Raw genomic sequence first — 16,394 nt, 5'->3', positions numbered from 1 at the left:
TTTTTATGTCTCTTACATGTTCAGCTATTCTTTCACTAAGTTTCCTCATAGTTTTACCTGCATAAAAAGCTGAACAGGAAATACACATCGCAATGTACAACACTATATTTGTATTGCAATTACAGTCACCTGGACATGAAATGCTTCAAATCAGCTTTTTATGCAGGTAAAACTATGAGGAAACTTAGTGAAAGAATAGCTGAATTGTGCCATTGGCACTAAGAATATATAGGAACTGCCTGGAAATATAGTCTTAAACTATATAATACCAATGACAAAAACAAATTAGTAACATTTATGCCACTAAAATTTGACTTTTTTAATTAAATGAAAACTATAAGATTACTGATATATGCCAATAAAAGTGTAATATTATATTAATTATTATGGACACTTCATGATTTAATTAAGTTGTAGTATAGTTAACAACTGATGCATATAATGCTTAAATTTTTTTTATAGACCATTACAAAAGTTTGAAACCTATAAATGCCATTCACACTATAAGGGAGATAAACAGCAAGCATATTATTTTAAGATGCATAACCATTATTGCTGTACAAAAGATATATTAAAATAAGAGATTTTTCTTTACAATTTAAACAAAGCCAAATAGTTAAGTAGTAAATCTAGGTATAGTTGTGGTGCCTTAGTGTTTTATAAAATATTAAAAGTAGATAAAGACTGTATTTAAGTAATATGTAAACACAAATATATGTATACTTAAAAGATATATAAGATACTTTTCATTATAAAACTACCAGGAGGCGGGCCTGGGGGAGGATGCTGATATGCAGATCTGGAGGGATTGCTTGAATGGTTAGATCATTCAAGGATGAGATGTTTTTTTCTCATGGATGGATTTGGTGGTTGTTTATCTTATAATATTTTTAGTTATGATCTTCTAATGTACTTTTATTGGGTGTCTATAATCTACTGTAATACTGTTAGAAGAAGAAAGAACAAGTCATTCTCTTCATGTACACACATCTACACATTGTTACAAGTATATGAATATGGATAAAAGCAAAGCTAATATAAATCCAATTGCAAAATGTATATCTATTAATGTAAATGGTTTAAATAATAGCTGCAAAAGGGGAGGTCTTTACAGATATTTAAAGCTATGTGAATCACAACTAGCATTTTTACAGGAAACACACCTTACACAGGAAGACATAAATAAAATAAATAATAAAAATTATACAGTACTAGTAAGTTGCACCTATAGTCAAAAGTGAAGGGGAGTAGCAATTTTGTGGAAAAACACTACTTTAATGCCTAAAATCATAAACACATTTCATGACAACTCAGGAATGACAATATCTATCAATGAAATGGATATACATTAGTGAATATTTATTGGATACCAGGACTAGGAGTTAGAGTGGCCAAACAACACTTAGATGACATTGTACAATATGCCAAAGGCAATTTAATCATAGCTGGAGATTTCAATTGCATTATAAAAGAAACTGACACAAATACTAAAACTACACGTAAGAGATCAACTTTAACAAAGTTGTTATCTGAGTTTGTTGAAACTTTTAATACAGTTGACATAAATGAGTATGCTGTCCCAGATTCACTATTCTTTACACATTTTTCCCATAGACATAATACATACTCTAGAACAGACAGAGTGTACATAAAAGATTTAACCACTAAATTAAATAAAGTCAAGACAATTTCATGTCCATTTTCGGACCATAACACTATAACATTTGAGATAGACTTGTGTTTCAAGAGAAGGAGATCAGTAACAAGAATACCCTCCTACATAACAAATCTCAAAGATTTTAAGGAATTTTATATTAAAGAGACACAATCATTCTTGGATATGAATCTTACAAAAGATGTATCTGAAATATATATATATATATGGGATGCATTGAAGGCATACCTATATGAAAGAGTGGGAGGATGGTATAAAAATAAACAAAAACAGTGGAATAAGGAATTAATGGAATTACAGTCAAAAGTGGATAATTTAAAGCTTGATATTCAAAATGGAAACAACAACTTGATAAAAGAACTGGAAGATACTAATAAAAAATACTCAGAGACGCTACACCACAAAACAATGATCAACTTAGAAAAAAGTAAACTATGTTCCTATTCAATGAACCCTAAAATCCAACAAATAATAGCAAATAGGACTAAAAAGATGATTAAAACAAATAAAATCAAGGAAATACATAATACAGAAACCAAAAAGAAAGTGTCTGATTTAGAAGGAATACTAGAGGCATTTAGGCTATTCTTTCATAAACTTAATAATCAAAATGAGAAAATAGAAATACAGCTAGTATTGAAAGCTTTTCTTAAAAAACAATGTTAAAGTTAGGTTATTAGAGGAGTAGGTACAACAAATAGATAAGCAAATAACAATGACAAAACATAAAGCTCAAGTAAATAAGCTAAAATTAAACAATGCTCCAGGTATAGATAATATCACCCCAGAAATGTTTAAATTACTATCTAATGAGGCTTTGCTGTTGTTATTGAATGTCTTTACATAATTTAAAAATGGTAAAGACATCCCTCCTTCTTGGAAGTTCACACTAATATCACCAATTCTGAAACAAAGTAAAGATCTCAGTGAATGTTCATCATACAGATCCATTTCACTTCTTAATATAGATTATAACATTTTTATGGCAATACATGCTGCTCGAATAAAACAACTGCTAACATTTCTGATAGAGGAGGATCAAACAGGTTTTATAAAAGATAGGAACACTTATGACAACTCAAAATAATTTTTTTCCTTAATTGATTATATAAATGTCACAAAAAACAAAATGAATGTTATTAGTTTAGACATAAATAGCGCATTCGATTCAGTGAACTGGGATTATCTATGGCTAGTTTTAGAAGAATATGGTTTCTCAAACAACTTTACATTGTTAATAAAATCATTATATGAAAAAGCATTGGCTTATATAAAACTGGGATCATGTCTGTCTAAATCTATTAAAATAAAGGGCACAAAACAAGGCTGTCCTCTTTCTCCGTTATTGTTTGAACTTGTCATTGAACCCTTAGCAAATAATATATGTATGGATAAAAATATTGAAGGAATATAATTAGACAGCCTATAGCTTAAAATTAAACTTTTTGCTGATGATATTTTAATTACCTTAAAGAATAATAATAGCTCTTTAAAAGCATTATGGGACTCAATTCAAAACTTACAAAATTTTTCGGGTCTTAAATTTAATGAGAACAAAACAAATGTATTGCTTATAAATACTAATAAAAAAGATCTAAATAAAAAACACCATACATATATCCCCACCAATAATACAATTAAATACTTGGGAATTATAATAACTAACAATCTAGATACTACAATTGAAACAAATTATAGAGAGATCTTAAATAATATTAAAAATGTAATACAAAGATGGAATAAGTTATTTTTTCAATGGAAGAAAGGCTCTATATAATTAAAATTATCATATTTCCAAAAATTCTTTATGTTATAAAAGCTTGTTCTTTGCCACCAGTTAAATCGCACTAGCTATCCTTGTTTTTTTTTTTTTGGATACCAAATGATTTAATAGTAAGAATCCTATGGTATCCAAAAAAAAAAAACAAGGATAGCTATGAAATATCATCTAGATGATTGGGATATGGATGGCATAGGTTTACCAGACATAGAAGTATATTTGCATTCATCTGTTATTAAAACAATATCATTATGGCTAAATACAAAATATACATCAAAATGGAAGCTAGTTCATGAGAAAATCTGGTTAAAATCAGGATTTGTAGTAACAAATAAGTATACCGATTTCATACCAAACAATTTTCTAGGGCTGATGAAGGAATATATGATGATACATAAGCATAAAAATATAAGCTTCAAATACATTACTTATACATTAAAACATTTCAAAAATCTTATTAATAGCAATCCTGATATTAAAGCATGGTCATTTTTATTATATCCAGTAGCATACACACAAGGCAATATAATAACATTTGATATAGAAGTAGTCAACATGCTTAAAGTAAAGGGATTAATATATTGGCATCAGTTGGTAAACTCTGGAAAACTTCTGACAATAGACCAAATTAAAAGGAAATTAAATTTGGAAAATAGTTCATGGCTACCTATACAAGAATTAAGTCAATAAATATTAAGCAAACAAGAAACAATGCAACCATCAATAAGACATAATGTTTCTAATCTTATAGGACATATAATATTACTAATGAATCAACCCATTACTGGAAAGGGATACTTATCATCTATTTATAAAACAAACAAAAAATAAAAACCTATAATAAAGACAAAATATGGAACTATTATGGATCAGTTAATGGACATGTGCCAAATGACAGAGACAAAAAAAATAATTCTTCTCTCTCCAAAGCAGACATCACTTTCATTACATTGGAGACTCTTTACATGGCAATTCATACAAAGATCTTACGTAACCCCTCATAAAATGGAACTTATGTTTAAGAAACATATTGGCTGCTGGAGATGTGATTTATCAATAAAAGCAGACTGGCAACGTATGTTCTCTGAATGCCATTTGATTAAACCATATTGGGATAAAATAAATTATTTTTTGCAAATGGTATTCAATGAGAAATTCCAGATTTCCAAATCTATTATTTTGTTTACTGCACCTGTACCTGACTGTGTACCGAGAACAAAATATGTAATCTTGTGGACTCTCCTAGCCACTGCAAGGAAGAACAGTACATCAAACTGGAAATCCAAAGCTTCTCCAAATTTTAAGCAATTCATGAATATGGTGTCAGCAGTATCGCAATTGGAAATGAACACTATTAAAGGAAGAACTGAAAGAACTACATCATTATATATAGCATGGCAAAAAGTAACTGAAATACTGGAGAGTAATGACTGTAGCAAATTATAATCAGGAAACGATTGTATAGAAAGTCAATTATATGCCAACAATTGACACCCTTGTAAATACTTTATTTTGGTTTTAATGTTTGATATCTATTTAGAGGTTTTACCCAACCTTTTTAAATAATTTGTAAAGACTTCACTGTCATAAATAACCTGCATACATGTTTTCTTGTTTTTGGAAATGAATAAAAATATTTACAAAAAATATATATATAATTATCTACCACTACATAAGGGCCTTCATTTATAAATTTACATAACCTGCACATATTAAATTTTGACATCTTAGAACAATATCTCTTACTTTTCTTTTGTCAGTAGTTTTTTCAAAAAAAATTTAAGATTTTGACCCCCTACTATATATTATTGTTGGTCTTCCACTTAAAAATGTTGTGTCTTGTTCAAAAATTAATTCCCAATATTTTTTGAACATTTCTCTAAGTTTTTCAGTCTCCTGATTGTATGGGAGTATGGGAGTACAAAAGTCCGTTCATATCGATCTTCTCTTATACAACTTAAGAATGTTCCTGCTGAAATTTATCCCTATGTTTTTTACTACCTCATTCCTAGTTTTCAGTAGCAATTTAGTAGGGTATCCCCTTTCTTTGAACATGCCTATCAATTTATAAATTCTAATTCAAATTTATTGTTGTCACTTATTAGTCTTGAAAGTCTCACCATTTGCCCCTTAATCACACTCTTTTTCTGGTGTGGGGAGGTGACAACTGTTATAATGTAGTAAAGAATTAGAATGGGTGTCCTTCCTATATACTGTAGACTCAAATTTCAAGGTGTCATTGTTCTTATATAGTGAAATATCAAAAAAAATAAATTTCTCAGAGTCCATTTTCCAAGTAAATCTCAAAAACATGGTGGTAGTATTTAAATATTCAATAAAGCTTATTTCTTCTACATCACCCTTCCAAAGTAGCAGTATGTCATCAATAAACATAAATCAACCAATAACTTTATCCATATGTGTGGAGGTAAAAACATGTTTGTTTTCCTATTCAGAGAAAACCAAATTGGTGTAGATGGGAGCACACTTGGTTCCCATTGCTACTCCTTTGGTTTAATGGAAATACTCCCCTTCAAAATATAAAAAAGTTGTTTTGTAAAACTAATTCAATAAGTTCCATCAATAAACCCCTTTTCACATTATGCATACCATCCACATTGATTAAGGCATCTCCAAACAGCTCTAGTCTTTCCTGGTGTGGAATCACTGAAAATAAATTAATAATATCTATTGTGGCAAATATATAGTGTTCATCTATATTTAGATCTCTTAAAACCTCTAAACAGTGCCAGTAGTCCCTGAGTATTTGCTTCTTGTGTTGTATCACTTTTTTACATTGAAAATCAATGTAAACAGCATTAGGTTCCATTTTTAAATTTACTGCTGCAACTATCGGATCTTGAAAAATACTCTTTATATTTGACCCTCCACCCCATGACAACTTAATACCTCGTTTTCATTCTGGATCCTATCATAACGCTGCTTGACCACCTTCATTCCTGCTACAGAAATTCTCCATACTGCATTTAGAGTGCGCTCTGCCACTAATTGCAGTTTCCCAGTAGGAAATTCAGTATATGCAGCCACATTCAGTTTTCCTTATCAATGATCCATCACTTTGTTTATTAGACAAAAAATATTATCCCCTTTTTTGTTAAAAAAAAAATTATGAAAGTAAAATTAAGATGTGTGCAGTGACCACAACCACTTCCACATAACAGAAGTTTACTGTCTCCACCGGTAACATCAACATCACAAAAAAGCAAGAAACTTGCAAAAAGAAAAAAACAAACTGTGCAGGCAGCAAATACTGACAGTGGATACGCATTCCTGTTAAAGTTTGGAGAAGAACACTGGCTCAGCGACAGTCAGGAAAACAGAGCAATCCTTAACATAACTCGATGTGTCAAGCAACAACTCATAGTAGAATAGTTCTGAGAGAAGCTCTGCATCAGCATTGCATTAGATGCCGAAAGAATCTGCTCGCATAAATAATTAGTTGCAGGTGTTTCCTGGGTACAAATGAGTCAAAGTGGGTGGATCATGGTCGATTGATTGAGCAGCAGTGGCAGAAATGAAAAAATACAAAGGGCTTTATTACTAAGACCTTCCAGCACCCATTTACTGTCTACAGGGTGTTATTACTAGGACCTTCCCGCACCCATTTACTCTCTACAGGGTGTTATTACTAGGACCTTCCAGCACCCATTTACTCTCTACAGCTCGGTGAGACTCATGTAGAGTTAAACATGGTTACTAGCAATGGAGAGGAAGAAACGGAGAACATCAGAACCAGTTGAATCTGGGAATTCCACTGTCAGCATCACTCTTACGAGGTGTGGCATTCAAATGGTAGGAGAGAAAAACAGTTTTAAAATGAGGAATTAAAAGTAGCAGCACGTAGTGGTCCTTTAAATTATGTAACCGAAAGGCTTTCAACAGTAACAGTATACATTTTTCTCTGCTTCATTCATCAGTTGTTCTGTCAATAAGTTTTAAATGTCACTTCACAAGATCTACATTGCATGAGTGCTGTCTTTAAAATCAAAACTCAGAGGCAAAAATAATATTATCCATAATGTAATACCAGTTAATGTCTTCATTGCTATTGTTCTGATTCATAATATTGGTAATGTACTTTGTTCCAATTCTTACCAGTGGTAGTTTTTTCTGCTCATTTAGACCTTCAATATTCCTTCATGCTAATATGCTTCCCTTTTCCTCCGTGCTTCTTCTGCCTGCCCGAGTCACAATTTCATAAATCTCTGCAGTTCTTCTGTCAGTGTTTGTATCAGTTACCAATTGCAAGCGTATGCCCTTAAAACTGGCTCCTGTCAGTCAAACATACACCCAGACTTACATAAAAAGTAAATTTATTTCTCTCCCAGATTCTTACCAGATTTTCAGAAACATCCTGTTTCTGCAGCACTTGTGCCACCAACATATTCCAATCAGCCTCACCTCCTTCCTTTGGCTCTTCCTTCTGGTTAAATCCATTAAAACTTATGTTTCAAGTTCTTCTTCATCAAAACTGGAGACAATTGAATCTGTTCTCTCTAGATTAGGCTCATAGGTCTTTACTAGACTAATGACCACTAAATCCTTTATAAGCCTAGACAACCATATCAAATGTATCCTGTACATTTATCTGCTGGCCTTTGTAAGGCACCCTGCATGTTTATGTGGCTTACAGGTTATTTAATCCTGCAGGGCTCCACAGACCTTCCAGCATTCTTAGCTTTCTGACAGCTATCCTCTGTCATACTGCAAGTTTCTCAGCCCAGTAGTAGCCCTCTGCTGCTAGTACTTCAGTCCAAATAGACAGAGTAGGGAAATTTCCATGTCCTTTGTCAAATTTCCCCTAGTCAGTATAACTACCACAATGGGTCTTCCTTGAAAAGAGTCTACTAGCCTACCGGGACGAAAATGGTTAACAAAGGATAGATGGGTAAATAGATACATACAAAATAAATAACATTTCAAAAATCTTATGAAATCCTGGGACAAATGGTGAAGGTCTTAGTATAAAATATGGGTTGTGTGCTGGATCAAGGAGCTGTTCACCTGTGCTGAGGTAAGCTAATGATTGTTGGTTTCTACTTCTCCTCTTTGGGGCTGTGAATCATGGGAAGGCACTGAACATATCAATATAGTCTCCAGGAATTTCTTCTTAAAAGAACAGTGAAGGAATACCCCCCCCCCCCCATTTTCTGATGACTATGTTGGTATCAGCTGTAGGGACCTTCAGAGAGGCCAGTGAGCTGATCAGTTATAGTCCTAAAGTACCTAAAGCTGATGAAGTAGCAGCCTCCAAAGCAGTCACACCAGAATCTACAACCACAACTAATGCTGAGAACAGGGTCTATGAATGCCCCTCATCAGTCTCTGTGCCAGCAGGCCTAAAGAAGCTTTCAGATGCAATATGATTGTCATCGGTTTCCGGAAGTTTCTTCTTCTTGTGCTTTTCTCAGTGCTTGCATTTTGAATGTCAGCTGGCAGAGGCCTTGACCGACATCATGCTGCAAGAAAACCAGGCATGCTCCTTCTTTTGGGCTAGATATTCCTAGAGAGATTCCAAACTTTGACAAACTGTCCTCAGGGATGAATTTGGTGCAGTGTAGACACCCTCACATTTCATGTTTCAGTCATGGAGAAAACAGTAAATAATTTCTAAACTCTAAACAATTATTCACTTTTTCAATATATTTACTAGAACATTTACCCTCACTATTAGACATCTATCAAGATAAAATTACTAAGATAAACAAAATTTCCTTAGTGGGATCCTTGCCTCTCAGAGGGCAGGCTAACATTAAGTACTGATGACAGCGAGTACTGACTGCACGGGACAAAGAACTGTAGCAATAAACATCTGAAGATGGCACCAGCCAACACCCCTTTTATTATATCACAGATGTCTAGATATCCAAGTGAGAGGGTGTCACCTGAGGATCATAGTAGGAAGGTACAACGTCTAGTTGTGAGACCAGCCACTGGGAACCTGCAGGCAAACATTTCAGAAAAGATAACCTGCAACACTGAATATTATGATGAACACACTGGGGTACTTAGTAAAATGTACAGAATGGTAAGATGTAAACTGTACTCTGCATACAAAGCATTTAGGGCTTCATCCTTTAGACCACAACTGGAGCTGGAGTTTTACGAGAATGACAATCATTTAACTATATATTTTTCTTTCCTAGTTAAAAATGTTTTGTCATTCTTGTAAAATTCCAGCCCCAGTGGTGTTCTCAAGGATACATCACTAGAGTCTAAAGAGGACAGTATTTAACACAAACTTTTCCAAGACTGAGAATATCCAAGTAGATATTACAGCTGCTACCACAAGACAGTGGCAATGGCATAACTCTGAAAGACTCTGCTGTCCTTAGGTGAACCGTAGAATCAAACACAGGGAATTTCAAACTTATGAACAGTCATATAAGGTTGACTATATTAAGTGAACACATGATGCAAATATTTATAAGACTTTTGTTAGACATCAAAATATTGTTTATTATTAAAATATTACTCTAACATTTTCATCTCATCACACACACATACAGTACAAGCCTAAAGCATGCATGAGGGCAATTACCATAATCCCTTCTTTTCTCTACAACTTATTTCTACAAAAACAAATTAACATGAAGTAATGGGTCTACTGCATTTCTGAACTAATTAACAGAAAATAAAAGCAGTAATCTACTTAATGGGCACACCATTGGATGACTGCCAATCAATATCCCATGTTCTGTAGCTTCTCGCAGAACTATTTTTCACAGAATAAAACTGATATGAAAATAAACTGACTTTATATTATCACAGCCTCCTGTTAGGCTGTTCAGGCAGGACTAAAAGCATGGTACCTGCAATGGTTACAAAACTAAGAGCACACTGGAACTGACAGTGCAGCCAAGAAAAGGGAATTATTAGAAAATGAAAACTGAGATCTAAACCAACTGTAACTGAAGTACTGAATATCACACGTGGGATAAAAGAACTAGAGGTGAGGACTTTACAAAAGGTAGGGAGTAAATTACATAAACAAAGATAATTTTGTGAAAAGAATATATGCAGAGAAATGTTCTGGAGCAAGAATGATATTAAAGGGAAAACAGGCAATGAGCAATTTATATAATGTTGGAGTGAGTGAAAATTGTAGAAAACAAACTACATGAAAATATCAGTGGGGATATTACTTTTTTCTTTTAATATATTTGCACTCATATCAGGCATTAAAATGTGATGATTCAATAAGGTTGTTTAAAACATAGATCAGTAAGTATTATTTTTTAAAAATAACCATTGATGTGAAAGCACTTTTAAATTGATTTCATTTACTTATTTTACAATTTGGTGACCAGGTAGGTGGGCTGATCTCCTGACCCTGTTCAGCCATGACCCAGGTACAATAATACAGTTAAAACAGTTTATAGTAGTATAATTCAGAAGAATAATGCAGCTGCAGAAAGATTGCATAGTAAGAAATATAAAACATACAGAACGGTGGAAAAATGGAACTCGAAAAGTGTATTTGAAGCAAGAATATGTTTAATACACGACACACTGCTAAAAACACAGCACATTAAGCACTTTCATCCCCTTTCAAGTCAGGACTTCTTCAGAATGAATTTCACAAAATGACCAGCTCTTAAATAATCATTTGACTTAATTACTTAACAGTCTAATTAAACAGTTAAAAGACCTTATAAGACAAATGCATGGAATATAATACATCCAAGCATTGCCCAAATCTGTGTGTGATAGACTGAGTGATGTCTGAGTGACTACATATGAATGAGGATGTGACTATGTGTATGACAGATGAGGAGAGAGTGAGAGGAATGTGTGAGTGAACGCAGGTACGAATGAGGAAGTGACTGTGTGTGTGACAGATCAGGAGTGAGAGCGATGTGTGAGTGAATGCAGGTATGAATGAGGAAGTAACTGTGTGTGTGACAGATCAGGAGAGAGTGAGAGCGATGTGTGAGTGAATGCAGGTATGAATGAGGAAGTGACTGTGTTGTGTGACAGATCAGGAGTGAGAGCGATGTGTGAGTGAATGCAGGTATGAATGAGAAGTAACTGTGTGTGTGTGACAGATCAGGAGAGAGTGAGAGCGATGTGTGAGTGAATGCAGGTATGAATGAGGAAGTGACTGTGTGTGTGACAGATCAGGAGTGAGAGTGATGTGTGAGTGAATGCAGGTATGAATGAGGAAGTGACTGTGTGTGTGACAGATCAGGAGTGAGAGCGATGTGTGAGTGGATGCAGGTATGAATGAGGAAGTGACTGTGTGTGTGACACATCAGGAGAGAGTAAGAGCGATGTGTGAGTGAATGCAGGTATGAATGAGAAGTGACTGTGTGTGAGACAGAGAGTGACGTGAGAGCAAGCAAGTGATCCTCTGGCAGTAGTTAAGAGGTTGCATAAGGGGAATGGGTTAGTTATGGACTAGGTAAGGGTTAAGAGTGTGTGTGTGTGTGTGTGTGTGTGTGTGTGTGTGTGTGTGTGTGTGTGTGCGTGTGTTTGTGTGTACATGCATGTGTGTTCACACCTCTCAACTCTCCAGATTTTCTCAGAATGCCCAGATTTTGCCTATTTTTGGTCTACTTCTCATAAAATTGCATTTTTTTCTAACAAAATGCTGTCAGATCATTGAGGATTAAATTCAGAAAACAATGCCAGACATTTGAATTTCAGACCTCATACCCTTCTTCCTAATTGCAAAACCTGTTATTCTATCAACTTTCTAACTTTGTAAGAGCAATATTTAAAAAGTGTCCCTATTTTGTGGTCTTTGTCCTCCCATTATTTACGGCTTTGTCCAGATTTCTCAGAGGTTGAGAAGTATGGTGTGTGTGTGTTTGTGTGTTATCAGAGGACTTGATATTCCACCCACATCTCTCAACATCTTAAATCAAGAAATTTAGACAAAGCTATAACTAATGGGGGGACAAAGGCCCCCAAATAGGGACACTTTTTAAATATTTCTCAACAAACTTTGAAAGTACATAGCAGGTTTTGCATTAACATGACTTTTCTGCCCTGTATTAAGTCTGAAACTGAAATAACTGCCATTATTTTCTGAATGTAACCTTCAAAGATTTGCCAGAAAACCACACTTTTATGAGAAACATGCCAAAAATATGAGGCAAAATCTGTACAGTTGAGAGGAATGGGTTTGTGTACTTCTCTTCTTAGCTCAAGGAATCTGGATAAGCCTAAAATTAACAGGTAACAAAGGCTCACAATAGGAGCACATTTTAAATGATTTGTGTTCTTGTGTGTGTGTGTGTGTGTGTGTGTGTGTGTGTGTGTGTGTGTGTGTGTGTGTGTGTGTGTGTGTGTGTGTGTGTGTGTGTGTGTGACACCCTCTAAACCTCTTAAAGCAAGAAATCTGGACAAAGTCATAAATAAAAGTGGGACAAATGCCCCAAAACAGGGAAACTTTTAATAAATATTGCTCTTACAAACCTAGAAAGTTGATACAATAACAGGTTTTGCATTAGCATAAATTTTCTTAAAAGGTATAAATTCTGAAACTCAAATGTCTGTCATTATTTTCCAACTTCAGTCTTTAATGATTTGCTACTACTTTTGCTAGTCAACCATAATTTTATGAAAAATGGACCAAAAATCTGTACAGTTGAGATTTTTGGTTTGTATGTGTGAGAAAAAGTCATCATAAACACTGCATTTAATAACATGCCTTAAACCAACTCAGCTATATGTTGATAGGAAGTAAGTAAGCATAGTTCATAGAAGTAATGATGCATAGCTACAGTATACAATACCATGTTTAAGGTTTTTTTTTTATTTGGAAGTGTCTCTAAAAAGATTTATATGTAAAGAAAAGTAAAATAAGTACTAAACAGAGGCAAACATTTGACTAACTGACATTTAATAAGAACCATACATACGTGCTTCGACTTACATACAAATCTGATTTAAGGACAGACTAAAAAACGGATCTTGTCCTTAACCCAGGGACTGCATGTAAACAAGCAGAGTGTAATACAAAATATTTACATTAGTTTAAAGTGGACCAACCTTCCATAATTCTGTGGCAACAAAGGAGAAGTGGAAAGGAGAGATGGATAGTGTGACTGAAGCTTATAAACAGTCTTTATGTTTGCACAAAGTGCTCCTCTTAGCACCAGATTGTACTAAGAACAGATTCCTAGTATAGTTCATATCAGGTTACCTGTACTGCCAACATATTCAAGTATGACTGAATTTTTTTAGCCCTGTTATTCCTACTACACATGTATTTCAGCCTGTGGACACTAAAAATAGGAACAAAGGCATTGAAAAGTAGATATGTACATCCACCTAAAAATCTGGACATCTGATTAGCATCAAATTTGAATACCAAGTACACATAGTAAACTTCTAGGAGGCCCATACCTCCTTCACACTGAGGGATATACAATCATGCAATACAACGGTTTATATATATTTTATAAGCATGGAGCAGTTTTCTTGTTTTCCTAACCTCAGTTTTTTTGGGCCAGTCAGTTACGCCAAATATGTAAATTAGTACAGGAACAGCATGATGATTTATAACTTGAACTTTATTCTCAGATGTACAGTTTTCAATATTAATTTTAAATAACCTAAAAAATAATCCCTAGTTAGCGTTGTTCCTATTTTCTCTAGCTGTGTTTTTTTATTTATTCGCATATATATATATTTATATACTCCCTTAAGTTCTTATATATCCCACTCTTCTCTCAGGTTGATATTTTCCTGATGTTTGAGATTTCCTGCTATAAATGTTGTTTGCACGCATTCATCAAATCATCTGAAAGTTTTAACATTTGCAATGTTCTTTCAGTTGCTTGTCTAACAAGCTATACTGTTTTAAATCATCCACAAAAAGTATATGAGATATTAGGAGGTTTGTTTTCTGGCAGTAACGATATAACCATAATCTAGTTTGTTAAGTAAATAAAGTAGTGGTAGCAAAGAATCACCCTGGCTTTTCCTTCTTTGGAGTTTTATCCTTAGAACTGTAATTTGCCATTTATCATGATTCAGTTGTAAAAAGGTTTGCCATACCTACCTGTATATTTTGCAATGTTTGCAAAATCTTCAGTGAAGCAGCTGTGCATTTCGGTATTCAGACCATCAGCCATAATGGAACATTTGTTTTTACCACGTGCAGTTTGTCCCACTGAAAACAGCTCATTGACTTATCACTGAAAGTCACTTTCAGCAAGGTATGGGGTTGCCCTTTATCCACTGTTGCGTAATAATGGAGATGGTATAAATGAATGTTTAGGGGATGTGGGGGATTCCTTTAAGTAGGAAGTGCAAGCGGGCTTGATCCTTAAAATTATGTTCACTAAATGTGGCTTTAGCAATTGTTTTTGTTGTTTGACCATCAGATAAAAGACCTTTAGCAAGTAATCATGCATCCAGCCATGAGTATATCTCAACCAGCAACAAGATATGCAACTGCTTTCAACTTTGTTGATTTGTCCCATTTTTTTCTACAGATTAAACAAACATGTACATAGTCTACTATGTTGGGTCATCATTGCTAGCCCTACATATTCTGACTTAAATTCTCCTTAACCATTCTAGCATCAAATCTTGGTCAACATGTGGCTATGCCAGGAATTCTGTATACTTGACAGTATACTTGTGGGCTTTACAACTTTGTTTACTTTTCATCTAGTCCTTTTCTTTATATTCTTTCTTTTGCTTTTTGGCACTTTCAGTTGCTGTTTAATTCTCATCTACTTCCATTCCAACTCCCTTCCAAAACTTTTCTGCTAAACGTGGCCAATATGGTGAAATTTGCCATTTCCCCCACTATATTCCAGTCCAAGAGCTGGTATATTTAGTTGGCGGGTGGAGGCACAGATCCACACCTAGGTCGATTTGACATAGTGAGTTGTCTGATCAGTTTTCTTGTTCTCCCAGCATTTCATTGCCCAGTTAAAAATTTTGCTGGTATGTAGTTTTGATTTAGTGACAGTTCAGTGTTCTTGTCTTGCTAAAAGATAATTCAGGTAAGTGAAAATTCGTCTACTCAAGTAGACTCATATGTGTATGTATATATATATATATATATATATATATATATATATATATATATATATATACATATATATAGAAACTTCAAAAATCAAAAACTTTTAAACCTTGTAGCCTGGGAACAAAATGCTGGCAGCGGTGTATTTGATAACTGCTTTTATTGTAAGCGCTTTCGGCCCGGACCTTTCCGAGCCTTCTTCAGACAAAGAAACAGTATAAAATAATCAAACACCATTTAAATACATTAGTCAATTAGAACATCAATTAACATTTAAAGTGGAATGCCTAAACACTTATATATTTGTCCTTATAATATACCTTGAGACACATTATCTATTTTAACTATCAATTAAAAAATGAATTACTTCTTAATATAAAAATAAATACATGAAAAAATGAATAAAAAACTTTAAAAGTTGTAAAGATAGTAATTATAATTCATGCATATTTATAAAATTCAGTTCCTCTTAAGGGACAATAAATGCAGTACACATTTTATGGAAAGTGCGTCATTCAGCCCTGGAAATATATGGGCATTTGTCAAAATCTGCCATTTGAGTTCATCTACTTCTAGCTTAATTTGCCATGGGCCCCCTCTAATGTCATTAACTCTTCTTTGCAAAATAATAAACTTAAACTGATGGTCCGGGTTATAAAAAATGTGTTTAGCTAGGGCGTTGTTAACATCTCTATTCTTAATGGCATAGCAGTGTTCATATACTCTTTGTTTAAATTTACGCTCCGTTTTGCCTATATAAAATGCCTTACAGGATTGGCATAAGGCTGCGTAAACTACTGCATAAGATTCACAATTATATCTAGAATTAATGTTATATTTAATGTTGTTGATAGTACAACTATTTGCCACCAAAATATTTTTACACTGAGCACAACAACCACATTTGAACATACCCTTAATCTTAG

This window comes from Protopterus annectens, chromosome 10.part0, assembly GCF_019279795.1.
Source record: "Protopterus annectens isolate FY-2018-M chromosome 10.part0, PAN1.0, whole genome shotgun sequence".
In the NCBI taxonomy this organism is placed as follows: Eukaryota; Metazoa; Chordata; order Ceratodontiformes; family Protopteridae; genus Protopterus; species Protopterus annectens.
Note: the sequence above shows the minus strand (reverse complement) of the source record.